This window comes from Aplidium turbinatum, chromosome 4, assembly GCF_918807975.1.
Source record: "Aplidium turbinatum chromosome 4, kaAplTurb1.1, whole genome shotgun sequence".
Classification (NCBI taxonomy): Eukaryota; Metazoa; Chordata; class Ascidiacea; order Aplousobranchia; family Polyclinidae; genus Aplidium; species Aplidium turbinatum.
In genome coordinates this window covers 29,968,082-29,980,892 of record NC_137475.1, presented here as the reverse complement: position 1 = coordinate 29,980,892, position 12,811 = coordinate 29,968,082, and positions in this window count along the sequence as shown.

Genomic DNA, 12,811 nt, shown 5'->3' with positions numbered 1-12,811 from the left:
CCTATAACGGCACCTCTAGGGGATTGCAAAAACTGACGTTATAGCCGAATTGACGTTATAGACGAACTACCACAAACTATTCCAAAACTGTCATTTGATTAAAGAAAGAGGTGTATAACCCAGTCAGGTTTACTGTGTACAGAGGTGGGCAGTAACTAGTTACTGGAACTAGTTACTTTTTGAGTAACTGTAACGGTAACTTCGTTACTATTTTCCAAAAGTAACGAAACGCGGTAACTAGTTCCTATTTTAGCACTTTTTCAACAGTTACAAGTTACTTTTGTATTGAAATTTCTGTTTCTAATTGCCGTCCATTTCTCTGCACATGTTTTTGTCATGCTTTATGCGTGTTTGCGCGCAATAATGCATTCTTCTCGCAGCTGTATCGGACTCGGAGCAGCACTGCCCATGCGCGGCGCTCTTGTTTTGTGATCTTATGGAGCAGGATTGCCATATTGGCAAATTCATCGCCAAAATCCAGAAATCTGGCGATTTTTTAAGACGTTTGGCTTCATATTTATGGTTTGGCGATTTGGCTCTTTTTTAGCGCTTTTTGAGAACTGATTTGGCTAAATTAATTGCTTTTGGTGATTGATCAATATGTGACTTTCTATGCAATGTTTAGCAAAAGTGTTTGGCAACACTTGATAGCTCAGTTCATGCTTGTCGTATAGCTGCCAGAGGTGTACAGGAGCCGTAGTTTTGGAGTATTTAGGACCCGAAGTCTCGGTGTTACGTTCACTATTCGCAACCTTATTACATCATTGTTTTCTCGATTCAAAATCGGAAGTCGATGTCTAAGTAACTTGAGTCATAGCAGGGAAAACAAATTATTTCCTTTGTTTCGAGCATTTAAAGAGAATATAGTTTCTGGAGAGAGTTTGCTTTTTTGTACCAAAGACAGGCAAAACACAACAGTACCACAGGGTTGAGCATGACAACAATATATTTTACATATTTACAAGTAGTTTAACAGTCAAACGTTTTCGGCTTAACTTAAGCCCTCATCAGGAATCTGAAAATATGTATAAATTACAATAAATTTAAACTTTTTGAAAGTAACTATAACTAACTGACTATAAGCATCAAGAAACACGCAACGATTATAAGCAATAGTGTGGAAAACAGACAGACGGAAAACAAATTACATTAGGAAAAGGCAACTGCGTAACTAGAAAAGAATTTGCACCACAGGGTGCGTGATACATCTAATAAATGTTGAGGAGAATGGATGCGCCTCCCGCAAATAATTGTTTGTTTAAATTTGGATTACAGCGTTTATGCTGAGATTTATGAGTAACTGAAAGTAACTAGTTACATTTTTTGAAAACGGTAACTCAGTTACTATTTTGGCCAAGTAACTGTAACTCAGTTACTTTTGAAAGTAACTTTGCCCACCTCTGACTGTGTAGCCTACCACCAAACTGACAAAAGTCACGCAGAAAATACAGTAAACAAAGAAATTGTTTAAAAACCTGTTAATTTTGCTTCAGAGATCTCTTTCGACAACTGTAGGTAACTGCGGCTTCTAGTTTATACAGTAGGCTACTGCACGTACAACTGTTGCTTTGAGTTGTTTAAAGGTCAGCTGTAGAGCTGCTTTTTACACGTGATAGTTTTTCACGCGGGAAAAAAGTTGATTCAGTTAATTGAAGTCCCTGCTGCGAACGACGTAGCAAAATAAAGTGAAAACATTTTGCAAGCAGCAGCGCTAACTGGATTAAAAGACTGACCGTTCGTGGTGAAGGTGATGGCTTTAAGTGACGTTATAAACGAACAAAAGACGTCTGGGAACCAATAAAGGGTGCTGTTACATGCGAATTGTCGTTATAGGCGATGCTGTTGTAGCCGAACTACAATGTACGTAAAAGATAGGAATTCTGCCGGGACCGAGCGAAATGTGACGTAATAGGCGAATTGACGTTATAAACGAAGCCGTTATAGGCGAATTCTACTGTATTTTATTCGTATTGTGTATAATTGTACCGTACTATTGTCGCAACAGACAAAATAAAAGGTTTCTCTCTCTCTCTCTTTGTAGCACCTGAGAGTTTTCTTTGACGTCACGCACTTCACTTCTTTGGTGTCGCGACGGAATCCTGGAATTTACTTAGTTTGTAGAAAGGAATTAAAAGCACTGCATTTTTGTAAGAATACCTAATCGCATTTTGGTTTGTGTTTCATACACATGTAGATTTGCCGTTATGTTATATTGTGTGGTTGTGTAGCCTACAGCAATTGCAATGCTTGCAGTGGCATTTTCCAATCAAGACTGGCCCGGATGCCAGCAATGAAAACAGGGGCCCTTCTGGGTACCAAAAGGGCAATATATTTGACCCCAACTGGGCTTCCCGATTTATTGTCCGCGAGCTCAAGTTCCTACCCAATTGGTCAGCCCAGTTTGAAAATGTTTGAAAAAAGCGCTTCCGAGCGGTGTCGGAATGATGTCTTTGGTATCTGGATGTTGTTGATCCCCAGCTAGGAACATAACAAGCTGGATTTCAGCACGGACGCTGTACGACTCATCAAGCAGTCAAGCTGACCTGACCGAGGATATTGAAGAAAGTTTTTAGAAGGGCAACAAAGCAGGAGTCACTGTGTGGCACCAAGGGCTAACCCTAAAGCTCCTTCGTATGACCCCGGCATGATCCCAGACAAAAAGTAGTGCGATTTCTTGCAAACATTCTGGCAAATCGGACCTTTTTGCTGAAGACGAGTGACGGGCATTGCAGCTGGCCCCACCGCTTAAAAAACGGTGTTCCGCAAGGATCATGCTTATCACCCCTACTATTTAACATCTACATTAGTGACATGCCAGAGACTAGCCTACGTCACGCCAGTACGGCTATGCTGATGATCTGGCACTACTCCATTCTGACAATAAGTCTTGGCATGTGGTAGAGCAAGAGGAAGCACTTACACATGATATGGCCCAAATCGCAGACTACCTGAAGCTGTGCATGCTGAAACTGAGCCTGGCAAAGACCACCGTCACACCTTTGCAACATGGAATCTAAGCGCCAATTGTCAGTCTCTCTCAACGGAAACCCACTCCCACACAACCAATGCCCCACCTACCTAGGATTCAAGTTCGACCGACAATTAACCTACAAACACCATGCTGAAGCCCTCTATGCTAAGCTATCAGCACGCAACAACTTGCTGAGATGCCTATAGCTGGGACATCCTGGGGTGCTAGTAGGCCTACATCCACACTCCGTAGCCTACAAGTGCTCTTGCAATTGTTTACAGCACCTCCGAATGTGCTTCCCCCACTTGGTGCCGCAGCGTACACACTTCTAAAATTGACACTGCTCTCAACACCACCATGAAAATAATCACCGGTTGCCTGCTTCCAACTCCCACTACTGACTTTTTGCCGGTAGGCTACTATCAGGCATCGCCCCAGGTAGGCTTGCTTTCGTAGGAAAAACCACGTACGCAGTCTGGTCCTACAAGTTATGTCAAGACATGAGCACCTCCTCAACCAGATTGTCCTAAACTCGCACTCCCAAAAGTCTTAGCGCTTGACATCTCGACGCCCGTTCTCCCAACATGCTGCAGCTATCTGCAAATCCAACTTCCACATTTCCAAAGTTTGGAACAGTGAATGGAGAGAAGTTGCGAGACCAACCCAATTCACAGTCTTTGTTTGTTTGTTTTATTATCTTTATCCTGCATTGCGGGAAAGCGGACTTGAGCGCTATGCATCGGTGTACGCCTTCCGACATACACCTGACTACCCCGGAAGGAATGGGTGAAGCTCAATCGCCTGCGGACTGGAGTGGGCTGTTTCAACAGCAACATGTTCCAGTGGGGCCTCGCCGATTCACCATCTTGTGCGTGTGGCTCAGATTTTCAAACTGCACACCACATTATCTACCATTGTCCTGTTTATCGACCCCAGGATAGATATGTGGACCTAACAACGCTCGATGAATACACAATCCATTGGCTGCTGCGCCTGGATGTAACAACGTGATGTGTGGCGGCCTCAAACGCAAGAAGAAGGTATCTGGATCCCAGACGGATACGATGCGCCTCTGAACCTCACATCAAAACACTTCGAGATCAGAGGTAGGTAATGAAAGTAGCTTTTCTTCGTAGTTGAAGGGAATGTGAAAGAAGAAAATGTGTAAAAATAGATGTTGCCAATAACCAAATTGCTCATATTCTGAACTAATGGTTAACACTTTAATTCTGTAATAAATCTGTAAAATGTCATTCAAGTAAGGACTTTATATCTGCTGTTGTAGTATCATATGTAAATGGTTGATGTATCCATGCTAGATATTGCGTTTGTTCAGGAAAGTAGTTTTGAAAGGAATTTTGCAACTTCTGCAAATGCCCATACTGGCTTAGCCTAAACCTCTGAGCTTCTGCAACTTCGCCATTAATTGCTGTATCAGAACTACTTACTACCTTGTCCAGACGTGGAAAGTTAGCGAAGCTGTTATTTTCCAATCGCTGCCACCACAACTGCAATTTCTTCAGAAAAGCACTTATTTGCTCTTCAGCTTCTAAATTTTACCACCTCCTTGCATTTGGTAATTCAGCTGATTGAGAGCACGAAAGATGTCAGCCAAATAAGCCAAAATAAGGATAAAACTTGAGTCCTCAAAGTGTTTTGAATGCCGATGGTTGTGACTTTTCAAGAACTTTAATAAATCTGTACTCAAAGCAAAAACACGATTCATCACTTTCCTCCTCGATAAAAATTCGTTGATTCAAAGCCGTTTCACCGTTTCAACAACAATTTTTGTTTGCAACAACAATTATTCTGTGTTACATGCAGATGGCATCATTCCATCACACGTCAAACACACAGATGTTTATCTACCATCACGTAAGCCGCAATCAAGTTTCAGCTGGACAATATTTTCTAAAAATATTCGCGGATATAGGCTACCATTCAGTAGGCCGTGTGTTAATGTTTCAGAAGACGTTCGCGCCGAACCCCTGAAACAGCTTCGTCGAACCCTGGTTAAGAACCATTGATCTAGACCTAGGCTACTTGTTCAAAGTGTCAGGTTTGGTGGCCGTGCATAACTATATTTATCGATGCATACGCTATACCGGTACCGCAGAATTAGATCTTTTCATGCACGTCTTAAACCATTGGCCTAAGGTTTTGCCACCTCTTCCTGTTGTTGGTTTTGTTATCTTATTTCTTTTTGACAATATCATTTCTTCTGCATTCTGACAAAGAAAAATAAATTGAATTGAATTAATGTCGGAAATTCAACATAAACTAAATTTTGTAGCCTACAATGTTGTTGTGCAAATGAGATGCCCATACTGAACCCACATAAGATCTCACACTAACTCTTGCAATAATTATAGGCGGTATAAAAGTAACACTGACAAAGTTGTTTTTATGCAGCCAATAGGCCTACAAATATTTTTGTTCTGCAAAAACATTTTTTAATATTAGACTAAACAACTCACTTACCATCCATGTTTGGGTGATTTTACAACTAGGCTGCCAAATTAAACCCACATTAGTGCTCATATTTTCTACTTTTTTTTTCAAACTAAAAGAAAAATGGCAAAAAATTATTTTGAATATTAAAAGAAAATCATATGGGCCTATGAAAGAAAATAGTAAGAAGTTGAAATTAAGAGGTGGGGCTCGGTTTGGGGCAATTAATTAAACAAACATAAAAAACCAGACATGTGTGAACTCATTTGTTTGGTTAACTGTGTTAACTCATAGATAACCCACATGGTGTGCCCACAAGCCCAAGTGCCCACTTGATTTTTTATTGGGCCTCAGTCGGGCTTGTTGGCTGGGCGGGTCCTCTTTAAATAACTACAGCAACGATTTCTGACTCAATCTCTTTCTAATTTCTCACTAACTCAAGAAAAACTCTTTTTGTTTCCAATTCAGCAATGTAGGAGTAGGACGACAGAGCTTGATGTTAATTTCTGGCGGTGGGACTGTCAGTCGTTCTTGTGTTTTTCATTTGGTGCTCTTGTTGCCTGAATTCTGTCTTTCAACGTCAAGCTTATTGTATTGCAATGAATCAATAAACGAATCAACAGCGAAGACCATCCGATTCTGATCACTTCTCGCCACATTCATGCCCAAAAGTGTTGTCGTCCCATCGACGACTATATGGGCGGGCATGCTAACAAGCAACGTGCAGCTATAGAATAATTTTCCACCAACAACACTTCAACAATTTATTAATTGATTGATTGAATCTTTATCCTCGGACTGGGAAAGCTCCTTGCAGAGCTTAATCCTGGCAGTTTCGCATACTTGTAGAGGCTTTGAATGATAAATCCGGCCCTGCTTATAGAGGCTTTGAACCACTGACACAGGCCCGGTCACCAAGATTGACAAAGTGAAGTTTCCGATTATTGAAGTCTTGTTGCCGGGGAATTATTCCATCCATTAGATGCCGCTGAATGGAGAGCAGTCTTTAACGTGCCTTGCTCAATCGGAAACTTTGCTCTGTCAATTTCGGTGACCGGACCTGTGTCAGTGGTACAAAGCCTCTATAAGCAGGGCCGGATTTATCAGTAGGCAGAGTAGGCAGTTGCCTAGGGCTGCAAAATATAATAATATATTATAGGTATTGCATTGATAACAGTGTACGTGAATAGCCTATAATACGGTAATTCACCACAGATATATAGCAATTAATAAATATGTTATCACATTACACACATTTATAAACAGTGCGGAAAGTCATGTATGGTAAGTCATCGCCTCTAGAGTACTTCACGCTTGATTGGTTTTCAACAATATGTGCTGCTTAGCGCTTCTTTTAGTTATTTGTCTCGCTTAGTATGGAGGACTAGGCTTTGTCTGTGCTATTTTTATTAATCTTTGTTCTGGAAATATTACTTTTGCTGTGCTGCCGAATGTTATTGTGAAAAGGCAACTGCAGGAAGTATACTCAAATGTTCTAGTGCAGGGGTCACCAACTGGCGGGCCGCATACGGCCCGCCACGCTGTATCGCTGCGGCCCGCGGAAGGTATCAGCGTACAAGTATAACCAAAAATACTTTTCTTGAGGAGTTAAAGAGCACGAAGGCAAAAAATAGTTTCCGGGAAGCGTATTTTCGCTTTGCATACGATTCCACCGACCGACCAATCAGATTATAGTTGTAGGTGGGGGTTGCTTAAAGTTATTCCAATGCGATGTCCAGCCACACTGTCCCAGTGGTTGATTAAAACGTCTGTTTTCGAACTTCGAAAATGTCTATGAGCATAGAGTTGTTTATTTTAAGTTTGTAAATGTCATGTAAACACTAGTGTGCGTTTCACAGTTATTGTAATTCACGAGCAGTGTTCTCTTTGTGCAAGTTTTTGTTGGCAAAACAGGTCGGTTTGCTAACTCAATTTATAATAAATTGGCAAAATATTATATTTAAATTTAAAGAATTTTGCTGATTGTATTATGAAAATATTTAACTTAGTACTGCAAAATGTTTTTTTTTTTTTTTTTGAAGCAATATAGAACGCTTCACGATTTTGGGTGTCATCCTTGCGCAAGGGCCATGCTAATTCTTGCCACGCTGATAAGCATCGCAAGTGACAGTTGTCTATAATAAAAGAAAGACGGTTTTATAGACTCTCACAAAAAGGATGAAAAACCAACTCATTGCTTTTTTAGAGGGACGACTGTTCATGAATTACGATAGAATTACGATTTTTCGGTGATTTCCACAAGCGTTTAATTCATGGTGCCTGGTTTCTTTTTCCCTGTTATTGGAGGCTATTTTTCGGTGATATGTTTGCAGGTCATTATTGTTGCCTGTATTGCAATGTGTCAAACATTTCCTTATTTACTGAAATTGTTAATTACAAGATATCTTTTGTGAAGCGAGGTGACAACACCACTCTTGCTTGGCAATGAATATTCTGATGAAACCGCTCGCCTCGCTATAAATGCGCAAAACAAGTGGCTTCGTTTATTAAGTATTGTTAAAAAAGTCAAAAGTGTTGTAAAAGGAGCTTGGTCTGGCAGTAGCGTTGTTCGATTAATTTTGTTGCTGCGGTATTCTAACATAAATATGAACAACATGTAACGCTGGATACTGGGTACGAAATGCGTTCTTTTCTAGCATAAGAGTCAACCTACCTAAAATTTTATTAGTGCGGCCCGCCACAGCTCTCCTTAGTGCCAAAGTGGCCAGCATGCAAAAAAGGTTGGTGACCCCTGTTCTAGTGGCAATTAGAATTGTAGACCTACTTTGCACAATGATCACCAATTGCAGTGCAGAGCGATCATTCTCTATTTTGAAGCTGATCAAGAATGCACGGCGGTCTACTTTGAAGCATGATCACATGAATGATCTCACATTTTTGAGCATTAACTCATCTTTACTTATTTCTACAGACTTTGAAGAAATTATTGATTTGTTTGCAAGAGAAAAAGCCCGCCGGAAGCGATTTTAAACAATTAGTTCGTTATACAATGACATTCATTGATGTATTCAAATAAACAGTGCAAATAAATTTTTTGTAAGGAATTGAAAATATAAATCGTAGCGCACCATCGAAAAAACTTTTTTTGGGGGCAGCACTTTTCTTATCTGCCCAGGGCAGCACTTGTGCTAAATCCGGCCCTGTCTATAAGTATGCAAAATGCCAGGATTCAGCTCTCAAAGAAACTTTCCCAGTCCGAGGAGAAAGATTCAATCAATCAATCAATGGAGTTTTAAAAAGTTGATGACAAAAATGTTTATCAACGTGTTTTGAAAACTGCCGATATTATCGCAAGATGGCGCAATGGCATTACGCAACGATTTGGCAGACAGCTGCTGAATCGAAGAATGTGAAGTTTGAGTTGCGACTGCGCAAGAAGGCTCTGTCTGGCTTGTGGACAGTGGAAAGCGTATTAGAGTAACGGCTGTTTTGTTCAGTCAGCATAGATATAAAAAGCGTGAACTCATAACTAAATGTAGACAGCGACACGATGCAAATTGCACGGTTTAAAGATTTTTTGTGATATAATATCACACCTAGTGTGCGTATAATGAAGAGTCGTCGACAACTGATTGCAATAGATTACTTTGATCTGACCGCGCATCAGCATAGCTGGTTCAGGTGTAGTTTGTCGGAAGCCTTAGTGAGTGCTTGGGCCGTTTAAGCTCAAGTTTCAGACAGTTACTAAAATAAACTTTTACAGCTGCAAGAACCAGTGAAGCAGTTACTCAATGCCTCTAAACTTGTTATGATATGTCGCGTTTTGCTGAACCAATCCTTCGAATTTGTAATTTTATTAGTTGATCAGTCAACTTAAAAAAATGCTTGTTGAATACGATGTGTAAAGAGTTCTGTATTTTTTTTTGAAAGAGTGTAATTTTCCTTGTTGTTCAATTAGTTCACAAAATTATGTCGTTTTGCGATGAAGATGAATTCTATTTGCTATTTGCTTTTATTATTTTGTTGAGTTTTTTTTTTGCTATTCATATTAGAGATTGATTATGTCTGACCTATCTGTTTCATTTTGATGTGTACTTTTTTCATGTCAAACATGAACACTGAACAGATCTTAAATCATCACAAGTCGTGGAGAATGAGCGCACATCAAGCAAATTGCAAAGTGGGATATATTTGCAGTTCCTTCACCTGTTGACTGGTGTTGAAGAGGAACTCAATCGCCAGCTACATTATGTTGATCAAACGTCTACGCATGTTGTTTCGAAACTCTTAAAGTTTTTCGGTGAAAGCAAAACGCAAATTGTTCACGCTGTTCAAATAAAAACTTCTTGCTTCTGTTGGTTACAGACGTTGTTGATAGGTTTCAGTTCTTTCACGTCAAACAAATGTTTGAAGATGTTAGATTTATTCGGAGCAAAAACGTAGTTCACCCTTGCTCAGTTGCGTCTGAGTGGACGATTCTTCAGGAATCAGTCATAGCTGCTGTGTTGAAAAGATTAAGACAGAACCGGCAGTTCTAAGATTGTTGATAGATTAAATGGCGTTGATCTCTGTATTTGCTCGTTTCGTGTTGTCTGATTTTCTTGTGTTTCAAATTTTCATGAGCCAGTCAGAAATTGATAGGCGTACACTGTTGAGTCTGCAGCACCACAAAACAAGCAGTTTAGATAGAGATGAGAGATCAGTTGCAAGGCAGGTCGTTTGCAATGGCTGTAAATCATTGCATTTCAAGTTGTAAAATTTGTTGTAGTACTTTGGCAGTTGTTTTCGAATTATTAACGTTTGATTTGAAACAAAAGCTGTTTGTCTCATGTCTAATATCAACTTGGATTGATTTTAGATTTTAGGCATGAGACAATGTACCGTACCTTTCGAAGAAAAAGTCATTGACTAAAAAAGAGTTTTGTACCCGAACATTTTATCTACAGACTTGTGGTTAAAACTCTCACAAACGCTCTCCGAAAATATCATTGATAAAATTTCAATTTGGTGGAAATTTTGGCCGATTAAGTAATGTGTGTTTGCAGAGCACACCCTCCTCTAATAGAGAGCAAAACACAATTACTATGATCCTCTTTGATCATGCCGTTATAGATATTTCTATAACTGGATATATGAAGCATCTATTAAATCGTAAGGTTCTCTTGGGCTTACAGCTTTCAGGTAAAAAAGTCGATTTTGAGAGGAATGTATTGCAGGCGGTTTACAACCTGTTGCGCAACTTTGATATGTGTGATGTAATGTGTCTTCAGTCCAGTGAATTGTCTAGAAACGCTATTCAGGCTTAAGTTTAGATTAGCAAAAGGAAAACCACTGAAGTTATCTGTTTGCAGTGATTGTCGTTAAGCTTGTTTGTCACCACATTTTGAAGGAAATATCAAGAATATATTTTGATATCGCTTTGCCCAGGGCTATGAGAAATGTAATTAAAGCAACTCTTGAGTCTTGATGGACATTAAATCAAACAAAAAATGTGGTAATATTTCAAAGAAATATATCCCCAATCAAGCCTAACTGACGTTGGTTTACTGCTTTTTGGAACATTGTCCTTAAACTGATTGTTGTGTCGCTTCTCTTTGTCGTTACTTTTGTGCTGCGTTGACATTTTCGTAGGTTCACGGTAGTTTAGACTCATTTTCATGCTGCAATGTAAAAACAAAAAATTGTGAAACGGATCAAATATCTTCGCTTCAAATTTCGATATTTTTATTCATCTACGGAGAATCAATACAATAAAACAAATATCTATTATTCTATTATTGAAAGGATGAGTTGCTGTCTTGTTAAATTATTTGTTTGAGATCGTTTTTCTTTAGTTTGTGTGGAATGCTTCAACGTTTTTTTGCCGAAATTTTTTGTTCAATTTTATAGGCTTGTCATGTGAATGCCTTTTCAATTCAGATACGAAGTATCTAAACTTTAAGTGATGTTTCTTTTGAGAAATAATCTTAAAATTAAACGCTGTTTGCCTTGAATCGGTATCCTTTCTGAAAAGTTATTACAACCGACAGTGATGCGAGATTCAATAGAAAACAGGCTGTCAATATTTAATGGTAAACATTGGCTCTTCCAGGATTTGTCTACGACGAAACTTTTGCGTTATTTCAACGGATAGGCCAACAGCAAAATAACAAAGTTGCATGTTACAAAGATTTATTTTAGTTAGTGATAATTTAACTGCCATTGAAACGAAGATCAATAAAGCTTCAATATTTCGATAAAGCTTTCACGTTTTGAAGCAGTTTAACATAAACATGATTTACAGAAGTGACTTTTGCTTTTGTGAAATGTGCTAAACAGCAGAAACAAAAATTTGCTCATAACAAAGATTTTTTCATGTTAAACTCAATCACGTTTCCAAACCTCAAGCTTAGTCATAAATATATTATTGAATTGAAACTACATTAAATTTTTCTTGTAAGTTTGCAGTCCAGCACAGAGAATTTAGTAGGATTTGCAATGTGAAAATTTGAAGATATAAATGCCTTTTAACTGTGAAATTTTTCTCACGGTGAGTTTCTTCTACCAAAGACACTTTCTTGCGTGTTTGACAAAGATCAAGATATGACGTCTTTGATGACCGCATTTCTGACAAATCTTTTCATAGTTACATGTTACTTCCGCGTTAGCCAGCCAAGATATGCCATTTTTTCCATCGACTTTATGTCCTGTAATGTTAAAGTGATGCGATGCTTTCTCTTGGAAAAAATTAAAACAATTTTTTTCCGTAGAATACTGGCGCCATGCTTGTATTAACTGCTTTACGTAACCGTGTGAATTTGGATAATTATACGCCGATTGCGAGTGAGGGGTGTACAGTAAAAGTTTATTTGTTAAACCTTTTATGAGGGAGTAACCGTTTAACGCATTATCATATGAATATGCAGTTGTACTGCAGTTTCAAACCCAAATAAATTATTGTTGAATCTTTTTTTTTTAAATCGAACTACTGTTGCTCTTTTTGCTAAAAACGCTTTGTACCTTCAGCAGCCTATTGCAAACATTGGAAATTATTTGCTTACGATGTTGCGCTGCTAACTTAGTGACAATACCGTTCACAAACTGTTTTGTTTTCAATTCATTATGTTAAAAGTTATGGCTTCCTATTTAGCATGACAGCATCCTTTAAACATGAACAAAAGTATTTCATTTTCGGTGCGAGTAACCTCTCATTACACCTAGACAATGTCTATTAACATAAATTGAAATTTTCGACTTTCAGCTGCATGAAAAGTTATACTATACGTTGTTTGCATAGTTTATCGCTGCCTCTTTTTCCGTCAGTGAAGAAAACGTGTGAACTTTATGGGCTGAGTAAGTTTATAATGTTAAAATTGGATTGTTCAGACTTTAGAAAGATAAGTGGTATGACTTCTATTTTACACACCGCTATTTACAGATTTAAAGTGT